The sequence below is a fragment of the Silene latifolia genome, chromosome 2 (assembly GCF_048544455.1).
Source record: "Silene latifolia isolate original U9 population chromosome 2, ASM4854445v1, whole genome shotgun sequence".
Lineage (NCBI taxonomy): Eukaryota > Viridiplantae > Streptophyta > Magnoliopsida > Caryophyllales > Caryophyllaceae > Silene > Silene latifolia.
Genome location: NC_133527.1, coordinates 80,307,489 through 80,322,122, shown reverse-complemented (window position 1 = coordinate 80,322,122; position 14,634 = coordinate 80,307,489). Strand labels below are relative to the sequence as shown.

General features: G+C 40.7%; 1 non-coding gene across 1 annotated transcript; it reads left to right on the top strand.

Moving 5' to 3' along the window:
* Positions 1-4,127: 4,127 nt before the first annotated feature.
* Positions 4,128-4,234, top strand: LOC141644711 (small nucleolar RNA R71). The gene has a single exon (XR_012544321.1). It is a non-coding gene; the product is annotated as a small nucleolar RNA R71 (small nucleolar RNA).
* Positions 4,235-14,634: the final 10,400 nt, after the last annotated feature.

Sequence of the window (14,634 nt, the reverse complement as noted above, 5' to 3'; positions counted from 1 at the left end):
TTTGCTCAAGGGCTCAAAACTCGATGGAAATTCAAAGCAAACACATGGTTATGTTCCTAACATTGCCTACTATCCGTTTCTAGCATCAATTTGGCAAAACAAATTCATTTGGGGGAAAAGCCCCAAATTTTCGATCAAAAGGGTCGAAAACCCTAATTCTCGCATGACTCAAAATTCGACAAATGTAAATGATCAATGCAAGATTAAGACACATACCTCGATTAGTCATGTTTAATGCAAGCTTTTGAATCCAACCTTGACGGAAATGGTGAAGATTTGAGAGAGAAATTGAAGGAATTGAGTTTCAAGTAATGAGACATAAACCTTCCGATTTCGCGTTTTTACGCAGATTGCCAATTTGGGAAAAGACGCAGCAGCGCTGCGCCTCTTCCAAGAGACGCAGCTCTTGCTGCGCCTCTTCCTTGTGTTCCCTCCATACGAATTTTCAAAAATCCGTTATGAGTTCGTTATTAGTGGGCCCATCTTTGGGTGCGCCTCTTCTTCAATGCTATTATGTTCTTTTGGTCCGTTTCGACGATTTTCTTTCGTTCTGGTCCGCATTTTATCCAAAACAAAGTATTTTGCAAAGTATTGTCCCAGATCATCTTATCCCGCGCAGCAGATATTTTGCGTATTGCTCAACTCATTTTATCCGGCGCGCAGAGTATTTTACAAAGATCGCTCACTCAAGATTTCTTTCACGACGATCAAGATGTTCCAAATCGTCTGTCTCCGTGTGAGAGTATTTTGTAGTCTTGCTCACTCAAGATTTCTCTCACGACGATCAAGATGTTCCTAGTCGTCAATATGTTCCCCAACAAGAGTTTGTTTGAGACCGACGCAAGCAGATTCAACCTCAAGTTTCGCGAGTTCGTTTGAGACCGACGCAGCGGATTCCTCGGCAGATTTCTACCGACGTCCCCCGCTTTCAATATTTCTTGTTCCCGCGAAGTTCGACCGAGTCTCGGTATGATCTCTCCTTATGGCTGGCGAGCTTCTTTACGTAGTCTAATGGACTTTAAACGACCCTCCCCGATAGTCGACAGACTCTAAAATGTTCCCGACGATAGGTCCTTGGCTCAGACCCCTTGAGCCGCCTCGCGTCGCCATAGTCGTCAGGTTGTAATCTTCGATTGACCTGATGGCTATACTTTGACTTTCGCCTTGTCCAAGCCTCGGTCAAAGTGGGGCTCAGAGACACCTCGTTTCGCACCTCCCACAAACCACCCGGTGATGATTGGGCCGCATGTTTGATTCGCGGAACGATTTGTGATAATTCGTAAGATTATCGTCAAGTGTTTGCTCAAATATTAATGTCAACCTCTTAGTTGTCATCTACGCCCTAATACGGTCATTTTGGCAAGTAATTAGAGTACATTCGAGTCCGGGTCAAAAACCGTCTCCATTTTTCGATATTTGTTAAATCCCGAGTCGAATGTTCTGGAATGTTCCGGATATTTCTATTCCATATTTCGTAAATTTTATCTTTTGGCAAATAATATCCCGTAATATTCACAAGATAATCGAATTATTTCCGTCCTACCATAACTCAAACGCGGAAATCTTTCTTCAGCAGGAGGAAACCTCTCCGGGAACAGACGCAGCCCAGTCTTTGCGCCTCTTCCAAGAGACGCAGTGATCTGTTGCGCCTCTTCCAGGCCCTTCTTTGCATGATTTACGTATCTTTTTTATATCTTTCCGAGATTCACTTCCAAAGAGTCTCCGAAACCCTATTCCTTCACGTGATTAGTATAAATAGGAGCTTTCGTTCCTCATATTTCTCACGCGAGTGTCCGCCCTTCTCTTCTCCCTTTGCATTCTAGACTTCGTTCTTACTAATTGGCGCCTACGTGCTTGGACTTCCGACCACGTAAGCTCGGATCTTTCCGGGTACCAGCCTCTCCGTTGCATGACCGACCAATTTGACCAACTACACTCAATCAACTTAATTTAATCAATCGTTTTCCTCTTATGAGGGCACTCTTTCCTTGCATTCGCGTCGAGCATTCACTAGTCGATTCTTAGTTCATCTCGTTCCGTCAACATGTAAGTCTGAGGGTGTATAATTCTCTTTATTTATTGTATTTTATTTATCGTATCACCATTGTAAGATTTATGTCGAAAACACCATTAAAACCGATTTCTAAAACCGTCTTTCAAAACTCTTTTTTACGGATTTTGATGAGATCGACAGATCGAGAAAAGACGCGCAAGAATCGCCGCGCCTCTTCGAAGGAGCGCAGATTCTGCTGCGCCTCTTCGTGAGGCCGCCGCATTCCTCGCTTTTTCTTCTTCTTCGTCCTCTCGTAATTCGTCTTTCTTGTTTGTTTCCGTATGTTTCTCTTTAATTCGTTCACATGATAGTTTAATAATCACATGTATATAATTTATCATCATTAATATGTTTAATTCGTTTAAATCCGACTTAAATCCCAAGTAATCCATATTTGCGGGTTTTCGTCATTAATATTCAAACCCGGATTTTAGAGATTCAATTTGTTCATATTGAGTTTCTGGAATTCGTCATTGATATAGTTTTCATCTGTTCATTCACGTGTTCGTCATTAATTCGTCACTAATTCATCATGTTTAGTTTGTTCTATTCACCGATGTCACTAATTAATCATTCATTAACATCGACCCTTCACATAATTAATCCGTCTTATTTCCGTCTTACGCATGTTTATCGTTTTTTATGACCATCATTCATGTGTAAATAACCTATTAATCACTTTCATCCGAGTAATTGTATCAATCAATCATTAAATTTACCAACTGACATTAACGATTTGCAGTTCCGGCTTCACAGCCAGAACTCACCCTTAGAACAGACGCAGCAACTGCTGCGCCTCTTCCAGAGGGCGCAGTCTCTGCTGCGCCTATTCCAAGATGAGTTCTGTCTCTGAACTCCTTTTATGCCTTGACGTAATTAATTAGTCTACGTAATTAATTAACTAGTATCCGTAATATCGTTAATTCCTGTTCGTTATTTCTTTTAATTTATTCTTTTTTCTCAAATCATCCGTTTTAGCGGTATTTTCGACATAAATCGCCTACTCCAATGTAATTATTGTATATTATATTTATTGTAATTTATATTCATTGTATTTCTTTTATCATTTGTATGTTTTCACATGTAAATCAACATTAAATCCTACTTCGACCCAATTGTATGCTAATTACATGTCAACCGACTTAGTTAATTCTTCACATGCTAGGATTAATCTATGGATGTTGCATTGCATGCATGTAGCCGACGATATATCAAGTATAAATAACTTCCCTAATCATTAGTAGAGGCCGCTATCGAGGCGGGCGGGATTAGGTGTTCGATCAAAAGAGCTTCCTAATACGTACCCTCACCCCTTACTCCAGATCTCCGTGAGCACCCGTGTTCATTGGCATCCACGAGAGTCATTCTAGACATAGAATGCTAAGGGTAACGATTGCTTAGTGTTCATGTCACTACTTTGTGTCTTGACATGACACGAGGTATTCGAACGGTTCCAATTTCCCATAAAAATTGGTGGCGACTCCATACAAAATGCAAACGCTTGTTCCCCGTTTCTCACCAAGCGCCCCCGTGGGCGGCCCGCTGTCCACAATTGGTTGAGGGTTTTGAATATTTTGGCTTTTCTATGAGAGGTTGGGATGGAATTTGGTGTTTTCATTGTAATAGTTGGAATAAGGGGTACCACTCTTTTATGCTTGGAAAGCATTCACTTGTTCCCCTACATTCACTTTGGTCATGTCCCAAAGTTCCACAACTCTCACATATTCCACTTGGAATTGATGAAGATGCCACCATGGCATTAACATGTTGCTTAGGTGATTTGGAGGCTTCTTCAAGTTTTGCCATAGCCTTCTCAAAATTCAAATTAATGGTATCAATATGAGCACTAAGTTGAGCACCCAATTGAGTAATAGAGTCCACTTCATTCTTTCCTCCTCTAGTAGCCTTCTGAGGTCTACTATATTGTGAGTTATGGACCGCCATTTCCTCAATCTTGTTCCATGTTTGATTATCATCAACTTCGGTGAACATACAATTTGATCCCATGTTGAGAATGTTTCCGGAGTATTCATAAAGACTATTCCAAAATTGTTGTACCAAGAACCACTCGCTAAGTCCATGATGAGGACATGAGCGACAAGTTCCTTTGAATCGCTCCCAAGCTTCATACAAAGATTCTTCGTCCCTTTGTTCGAACCCCGTGATTTGGGCTCTTAGCATGTTAGTCTTTTCCGGAGGATGGAATTTTTTGTAGAAAGCAAGTGCCAATTTCATCCAAGAGTCAATACCAAGAGTAGCCTTATCAAGGCTCTTTAGCCATTGTTTCGCGGTACCAATCAAAGAAAAAGGAAATAAGACCCATCGAATTTGGTCTTGAGTCACTCCGGTTTGAGAAATCGCATCACAATTGTTAGAAAAAGTCTCCATATGAGAATGAGAGTCTTCACTAGGCATCCCCCAAATTGGCTTCTTTCGAGTAATTGGATAAATGCGGATTTTGTAATGAAATTACCGGTCAAATGTTGTGGTGTGGGAGTACCATTTGGTAGGTTCTCCTCGGTTGGTACGGAATGTGATGAAAATTTAGGCATTTTGGGTTGATTTTTTGGTGGGTTATTGTAGATACCTCATTTCTGCACCTCCCGCAAACCACCCGGTGATGATTGGGCCGCATGTTTGGTACGCGGAACGATTTGTGACAGTTCGTAAGTTTATCTTCAAGTGATCGCTCAAACACTTGTGTCTACCTCTTAATTGTCATCTACGTGCCGATACATTCGTTTTGGCAGTAATTAGAGTACATTTGGAGTCCGGGTCAAAAAACCGTCTTCGTTTTCTAAACCCGAGTCAGGATGTTCTGGAATGTTCCGGATATTTCTATTCCATATTTTGCAATCTTTTAATCTTTGGTAAAGAATTTCCCGTAATATTCACACAAAGTATTAAGGAAAACAAGATTAATCTGTTATTCCATAACCAAAACACGGTAATCTTTCTTCCGCAGGAGGAAACCACGTGGGAAAGGACGCAACAAGTGTTGCGCCTAGACCTGGCAAATAGATCAGGTCGTGTTGTGTTCGTGTTCGTGTCAACTTTAAACGGGTCATCACCACCCCAACCCTAACCCGACCCAATTACATAAACGGGTTATTTGTCTCAACCCTAACCCAACCCATTTAATTTTTCCATAACCCAACCCGACCTGTTTAACCCGTTTATCTTTTAGCAGATCATTTTTAACCCACTTAACCCATTTAACCAATTTAACCCAATAAACTAAAAAACTAAATTAAGCTTTATAGCCCAATTATGTCAAAAATGATGAATGAAATTGCATATTTTTAAGTTGTTTGTTTGAATTATTGATTCAATCTAAATATATTATGACACTTTTAAATAAACGGGTTATTCGTGGCGGGTTCGTGTCAAAAGAGCTCAACCCTAACCCGACCCATTTATATTTCGTGTCGTGTCCGTGTCAACCCAATTACTTAAATGGGTCACAAAGTCCTAACCCTAACCCACAAACTTCGTGTCGCGTTCGTGTCGGGTTTTCGTGTCGTGTCAATAATTGCCACCTCTAGTTGCGCCTCTTCCAAGAGACGCAGTGCCTGCTGCGCCTCTTTCAAGTCCTTTTTTGCGTATTTTTTCGTATCTTTTCATATCTTTTCGAGATTCACTTCCAAAGTTTCTCCGAAAAACCTTACTTCCTCCGTGTGATTAGTATAAATAGAGACCTTCGGTCTCACATATTTCTCACGCGAGTGTCCGCCCTTCTCTTCTCCTTTTGCATTCTAGACCACGTTGTTACTTTTTGACATCTACGTGCTTAAAATTTCGACCACGTAAGCTCGGATCTTTCTGAGTACCAGGCTCGTTTTACATGACCGACCAATTTGACCAACTCCACATCAATCAACTTTGTTTAATTTCCTCTTACGAGGGGACTTTCGTCTACATTCGAGTCGAGCATCACTATATGTATACTTCGTTCATCTCGTTTCGTTAAACATGTAAGTCTGAGGGTGTAAATCCCTATTTTATTATTGTTCTTTATTTTTGTATCATATTGTAAGATTTATGTCGAAAGTATTCTTAAAACCGATTTCTAAATCCTTGTCTAGAACCTTTTTTACGGATTATCAGATGACGACCGTCAAGAAAAGACGCAGCAACTGCTGCGCCTCTTCGAAGGGATGTAGTACCTGTTGCGCCTCTTCGTAAGGCTGCCGTAGTTCCTGCTTCATTTTTTCTTCTTTCGTCTTTTGTTAATCCGTTTGTTTTGCTTTTGTTTCCAACTGTTCATCGTTCATTTAACATGATAATTTGAATATGATAATTTTAACATGTATATCTTTATTAGTTTATCATCTTTTAAATCCCGACTTAAATCCCTTATAATTCATATTTGCGGGTTTTCTTCATTAAAATCAATTCGGGTTTTAGAGGTTTGATTCATCAATATTGAATCTCAGGAATTCCTCTTTGATATATTTGCATCTGTTTATTTATCATATCCATCATTAATTCGTCTTAATAACCTCTTTAACCTAATTAATTTGTCTTAGTTCGTTTTAATCCATAATTACCTCATTAATCTTGTAATTAATTAGTGCTAATAAGTTTTGATCTATGCTTTACCGTTTTTATGACCTCATTCATATGTAAATAATCTGTTAATCACTTTCATCTGAGTCAATTACTCGTAATCAAGCATTAAATTTACCAATGAATATTAACAAGTTGCGGTTCCGGCTTCACAGCTAGAACTCAACCCAGGAACAGACGCAGCAACTGATGCGCCTCTTCCAAAGGACGCAGCTCTGCTGTGCCTGTTCCTGGTTGATTTCTGTCTCTGAACTCCCGTTTATGCTTTGACCTTGTTTATTAATTACGTATTTAATTTACTATTAATCGTATTATCACCTAATTTCTGTTTTTTTATTTATTTATTCCTTCTTTTCTCAAATTATCCGTTTTGAATGTATTTTCGACATAAATCAATAAACCCAATGTAATTATTGTAATTATTGTATTTTATTCTCTATTATTGAATTGCTTGTATATTCACATGTAATCAAACTAAATCCCGATTCGACCTAATTGTATGATAAACTACATGTTCACCGGCTTAGTATTAATTCTCACAAGCTAGGATTAATCTAATGGATGTTGCATTGCATGCATATAAATTAACCATATATCGAGTGTAGGCAATTTTCCCTAATCATCAGTAGAGGTCGCTATCGAGGCGGGCAGGATTAGGTGTTCGATCAAAAGAGCTTCCTAATACGCACCCTCACCCCTTACTCCAGATCTCTGTGGACATCTTTTTTTTCGATAAAATGTAAGTATATTAAATAAAAATCATAACCATGTACAATGAGATGCCAATGCGCCAATCTCAACGTACCAACTTATTCAGGCTACCCGAGCCCACTTCCGTATTTAGACAACAAAATCAGGAAACAAAAATCAAGGATAAGATTAAAGACAACAAAACCCAGATCCCCTTTCCTCTTTCGATTGCATCACCTACCAATTCTTCATCATCTAAATCAATCAATCAAACACCCTCCATCATTCTCTGATAAATCTGCCGGTCTTTTGCTTCAATTGGATGTTTGATGTAATCCGTGAGCCGAAGCTTTAATTCCTTCACAATATTGTGAATCACTTTCTCCGGTCTTATCAAAATCGTGTCATGTTTGCTCAAGTTTCTTTGTCTCCAAATCCAATACAAGCAGGCATTATAGCTCGCATTGAGGATTCCTTTTCGAAGTTTAGATCCTGTCATTTGTATTCTCCAACCAACTGAGTTTTGATGAGGCAGTGTGATACCCAATCTCTTCCCTATAAGATGAAGAATTTGCTTACTGTAGCAGCAGTTGAAGAACAGATGGTCCAAGTCCTCCACCCCATTCCTACAAATGTAGCAGGTATCGTCTTCACTTAGTCCCAGTTTATGCAACTTCTCATTGGTGTTCATATTTTTGTGGTGAAACATCCAAGCTAGTATTCTGTGTTTAGGAATAGTTAATGGACCCCAAATAAGGGACGACCAGTCCTACAAATCTCTGTGGACATCCGTGTTCATTGGCATCCACGAGAGTCATTCTAGACATAGAATGCTAAGGGTAACGAGTTCCTGGTGTTCATGTCACTACTTTGTGTCTTGACATGGCACGAGGTATTCAAACGGTTTCCAATTTTCCACAATAAATTGGTGGCGACTCCACAAATGCAAACACTTGTTCCCAAGCGCCCTCGTGGGCCCGCATCCACAGTTTGGCGACTGCGCTGGGTATAATACACTTACGTGTAGCGAAAAAGGGTGAAACTTGAACAAGGTTAGGGAATAGTTTGTACGAGACAATTATCGGTTTTCATAACTCGGTCTTCCTAGATCGTTTCATTCGGCCTTCCTAGGCCCAACCCAACCCATTCGACCAATCGTCCCGTCTAAACGGTCCTAATTCTTATTTGTGCCTAAGGATGGATAGCGATTGATGTCATCCATACCATGATACTTACTCTTGTTTGTATCAAGGACTTTCACTACTTGAGGAAATGGACTAGGAATCGGCCTTACTCTTGTTTGGTACGAGCCTCTCCACAGACTTCAGGTTTGATTGTTCGGTATGGCAACCCACCCTTTAAACCAAAACCCTTTTAAATGCACTTAGCATCCCGTTATAATGTTTGTACCATATGTGATCACCATTTCTAAACAAACCATGACGATTTTACTTATAATCAAAATCCTTCTCTAAAATGTAAAAATTTCGGAACTTGGGCCTAATATTAGCGCAAACGTGTCGAAACTCTGTCCAATTGTCGAGTCAATATCCGGGCCTTAAAACCCATTCCAAAACCTCACTTTGAGTCCACTCCTACAACTAAACTAAAGTTGACTAGGACCAACATTTTCAAGCTCTGTAATTTCCTCAAAACTCACTTGACACAAGTGGCACACTCCCACTCCTCGAGTCAAAACATTTCTTTTCAAGTAAGTGTGCTAGAATGGTCGATCTTATTTTGATTCGTCGTCGGTCTCTTATTCAGTTTCCAAGATGCCTGAAACAAGCGACGTGAACTTCAATCAACTCCAGAATGGTAATGATCAAATCCTAGCCGCGCTAGCTCGTCTCCAAGTTACTCAAGACCAAGTGTATGATCGCCTTGACACAATTGAGGGCCGAATATATGCCGTGGAAACGAGGATGCCTCCTCGAAAAAGTGAAGTGTCTGATGAATTTGTGAACAACTTCGGGGACGAAAACCCTCCCATAGGTATGACTGCAGCTGAGAAACGACTCCAATACTTGGAGGAACAATTGATGTATCTAAAAGGGGATGACATTTATAGGGAAAACAATCGCAAATATGAAGCCGTGAGTTCCAAGTTGCCAACCAACTTCAACATGATGGATATCCCTAAATTCAAGGGGATGAAAACCCTTTGAGCCATATCTGTGCTTTCAAGGATTACATGTCTATCAAAGGCATTAAACCCCAGATGTTCTTAAGGATCTTTCCTTCATCTCTTGACACCATACCAAAACAATGGTTCTATTCGCTAGAGCATAAGAAAATCGCTACCTGGGATGATGCCGCAATCGAGTTTGCTAAACGATATGCGGATAATGGTGAAATCCAAGTCAACATGCGCACCTTAGAGGTTCTTACCCAAAATGACAAAGAAGGTTTCACCGACTTCCTAAGTCGGTGGAGGAAGACTAGTACTCAACTTGTTGAACGTCCGGATGAAGCTACCCTCGTGGAGAAATTCGTGGACAACCTAAAGCCCATCTATGCAAATCCTTTGAGGTATCAAAACATTAAGACCTTCAAAGATTTAACCGTACTAGGGACAAGGATCGAAGATGACATCCGTAAAGGGCTCTTGTCCAAATTTAAACGATAGACCATGTATATCAAGGCTCAACAAGTCGTTCTTACGACTCTACTAGCGAAACTGATGAAGTTAACCTTCTCGAGCCATCTAAGAAGAGTACCCCATCAAGGAAATTCACAAATCTAGGGGACACATATTCCAACGCTCTGAAAAGGTTGATGAAGCTAGGCAAACTTCAACCCATAGGCCCTACACCCGAACCAGAAAAGAAGTCTAAATTCTGGGATGAGAATTCGTACTGCGAATACCATAGAGGTAAGGGACATGATACATAAAAATGCTACAAACTGAAAAATTTACTTCAAGATATGATTGAAGACGGTCGCCTACCAATACCGCCTGGAGGTAAGCCTAACAATACTCAGAATCCTCTTGGAATTCTGATGATTACAAGTGATGAATCTACCTTAGATTTCTCACATCTTATCTCCCCAAAAGAGGAGGTAATCAATGGGATATGGACAGATAGCGAGGAAGATGTCTACCTCCAGGATCTTCCCTTAATCAAGAGCGCCGAAAGCATCATAGATGAGATCATTACCACACTGGGCACAGAAAATAACACCAATCAGCAAAAAGGATGGAGAAAATCGATCAAGAGGACAAACAATCAAGAAAGACTCTTCAAGCTCACCACTGGAGAAGGAGAGATGTTCAAAGGAGAACCAGAAGTTGATGAATTCGAGTTGATGAATTCGAGTTAGAGTCGGAGTCTAGAGAAGTTCCTAGAGAGTCTCCTCCTGTCGTCATTCCCACTCCCCTCGTTTCTCCTAGCCTAGTGTCAAATAGCAACAGTAGTTCGGGAAATGTCCCAACGACTATCCCTTTACCGCCACTGACTACAGATCAGATGGCTTCTTTGTTTTAACTTTTCTCAAATTTTAATATGAATAAATCAGGTTCTGCTTACTCTTCGTGTTATCTTGAATGTAATTCTGTTTACTATAAGGATGAGGATGACCCAGACCCAGACTCAATCGAAATACCTCTCTACATAGCCAAAGAAATACTACAAGAGGGGGAAGGGGGTCCAGTGATAGAAAATACTGAACCCATCAACGTAGGAACTGAACTAGAACCCCAAGAACTTAGGATAAGGACGACCTTGAGCCCCACCGAAAAGGCCAATTTCATAGACCTTCTGCACGAGTTCAAAGATGTTTTTGCTTGGTCCTACAAAGATATGCCAGGGATCGACAGGGACATGACAGAGCATAGAATCCCAATCAAACCAGGTTTCAAACCCGTGAAACAGAAGCTTCATCGAATGAGGACAGAATGGGCTCTCAAGATCAAAGAAGAAGTCGATAAACAATTCAAAGCCGGTTTCATCAAAGTTTCCGAGTACTCAGACTGGGTAACTAACATAGCACCCGTACCCAAAAAGGATGGGAGAATCCGTGTTTGTGTTTAACTTAGAGACTTAAACAAAGCAAGTCCTAAGGATGACTTTCCTCTACCATATATCGACATATTAGTGGATAATACGGCAGATCACGCATTACTATCCTTCATGGATGGATACGCAGGATATAACCAGATAAAGCTGGCCATAGAAGACATGTATAAGACCGCCTTCGTCACTCAATGGGGAACCTATTGCTACACGGTTATGTCATTTGGGTTAATCAACGCTAGAGCTACATACCAACGCACCGCAACAACGCTCTTACAAGACTTGATGCATAAAGAAGTTGAGGTATACGTAGATGACGTGATTGTCAAGTCCAAGGAAAGAGAGGGGCACATTGCGAACCTTTTCAAATTCTTCTTAAGGCTACGGAAGTACAACATGAGGCTCAATCCTCCGAAATGCACATTCGGAGTAACATCTGGCAAACACCTGGGATACGTTGTTAGCCAATGAGGTATAGAAATAGATCACACCATGTGGGATGATGACTGTCATCAGGCAAGGTGCAATATATAAGTCGATTCATATCGAAACTCACCATGATCTGCGAACCTATCTTCAAGAAGTTAAAGAAAACAGATCACACCATGTGGGATGATGACTGTCAGAAGGCTTTCGACCGAATCAAGGAAATACTAGCCAAACCACCAGTGCTCATGCCACCTCAACGAGATCAACCTCTTGGTTTATATCTCATGGTAACTGAAACGGCCATGGGCGCCATGCTAGCTCAAACTGTAGGAAAAGAAGAAAGAGTTATCTACTACCTTAGTAAGAAGTTCTTGGAGTACGAGTGAAAATACACACCACTCGAGAAGACATGCCTCGCTCTTGTGTGGGCAACAAAGAAGCTACGCCATTACATGCTTAGCTACTCCGTCAAAATATACTCCAAAATGGATCCTGTCAAATACCTCTTCGAGAAACCCGTTCTCAATGGACGTTTAGCGAGATGGACTTTGATGCTCTCAGAGTTCAATCTCAAGTATATACCTTTGAAAGTTAAAAAGGGGTGCGCCGTTGCCAAATTCTTCGCAGAAAATCCCATTAATGATACGCAAACGATAGACACCTGGTTGTTTCAGAATGAGGATATACTCCAAACGGATGTAGACTCCTGGGACTTCTATTTTCATGGAGCATCAAACTTAAGAGGATTTGGAATAGGAGTGTTGCTCGTTTCTCCTGAAGGCGAGCATACACCAATGTCTGTCAAACTCGACTTCGAGGTGACAAATAACGCTGCAGAATACGAAGCCTGTCTCATTGGATTGCAAGCGGTAGTAGGTTTAGGCATCAAGAATCTTCGAGTACATGGGGATTCATCTTTTATCATCAACCATATTACGGGATCTTAGAAAATCCGAAGCGAAAGCTTAACACCTTATCAAGCCAGAATAGACCAAGTTTCCCAATTCTTCGATCAAGCAACCTACCTACATCTACCTCGAGAAGAAAATCAATTTGCAGATGCTCTTACAAAACTTGCATCTTTGATTAATATGCCGGATAGCATGGTAGAAATGCCTTTATGCATCGAACGACGATCAGAGCCAGCTTATGTGCACCAAATCACCAATGAAGAGGAAATCACAGAGGAACCTTGGTTCCAAGCGATCCTAAACTTCAAGCTCAATGGCACATATCCACCAAAAATGGACAAAAGGGGACAACGCGCTATCCGCTTGCTAACTTCCCAATACGTTCTCATGCAAGGAGAACCATACAAAAGAACACCTCATGGTGTAATCCTATGTTGTCTTGATCATTCACAGGCACGGAAAGTGATGGAAGAAGTCAATGATGGAGAATGTGGCCCTCACATGAGTGGACCCATGATCGCAAAGAAAATAACACGTTTGGGGTATTATTGGATCACGATGGAATCCGATTGCATCAAATATGTAATACATTGCCATAATTGCCAAATCTTCGGGAAAGTGTAACATGTCCCTCCTTCATTGCTTTACACCATGACATCTCCCTGTCCATTTTCTGCTTGGGGAATTTACATCATCGGCAAGATCACTCCCGGAACAGGAGGTCACTGTTTCATCCTATTAGCAATCGATTATTTCACCAAGTGGGTAGAAGCGGCTTCCTACACCAGTCTTACAGCCAAGAATGTGGCAAAGTTTATACAAACCAACATTATCTGTCGATATGGTTGCCCACATGAGATCATCAGTGACAATGGATCACATTTCCAAGCTGAGACTGAACAATTGCTAGCCAAATACAAAATTAAGCATCACCCCTCCTCGCCATATAGACCACAAACCAATGGCGTGGTAGAGGCAGCAAACAAAAACGTTGTCACAAATCTCAAGAAAATGATTGAGAACTATAGAGATTGGCCAAGCAAGATACCCTTTGCTTTATGGCGATACCGTACATCTGTTAGGACGCCTGATACGTGCCTAATGTATAGTCTTTTTGGCCTATTTCAGCACGTATTTCTATGCATTTCTATACTGTTTTTATGGTATTTTGCCCCGAATTGGCTACTTTGGTGTATTTTGTCCTTTTTGTAGGAATGATCGCGAAAGTAGTGGAACCATACTCCTTTTTGTCCTTTTTGCATGCATTTAGAGGAGACGGGATTGTTCCAGAGTGAGATACTGCATTTGGAAGCGTCATGGCACGCACTACGAGGCACTTGGGTGAAGACGTGAGCTGAAATGAAGACATAGTCACTCGATCGAGCTGTGTACCAGTCGATCGAGTGGTTTCTACACCCTCTGATGCTCGATCGAGTAACATTTTACTCGACCACTGAGCAGCACAAAGACCAAGTTCTCGATCGAGTAACCTTTTGGTCGATCGAGTAACTTTTGCTGAGAAGTTGGTCGATCGAGTGGTTTAATCCACTCGATCGAGTGGTTTTTATGGGTATGGGCTTTTAATCAGTCCGTGCGATGTTTTATTCCGCAAGCTTTTGTTTCTTTTCTATTTAAACCTATGTTAACTAGGTTAAGGGACATCATCTTTTATCATACTTTTATTCTATTTTTGACAGTAGAAACTTTTACTACGTTACTTTTATTCCTCTTCACTGTTACTTTACTTGGGGTTATTATTGCTCGGATTCAGTTGTTCTTTACGCCGGATCCGCATTGATTGTAATTCCTTCTCTTCCTTCATTAATAATAATCATTTTGTTGCTTCAATTTCTCGTTTGTGTTCTTATTTCCCTTGCCCTAATTTTCATTATTGCGAGTTTTAGTTTATTTATAATGTTCACTGCTGGAAAATTGTCTGCTGTTAGTTTAATCACCGATATGAGTA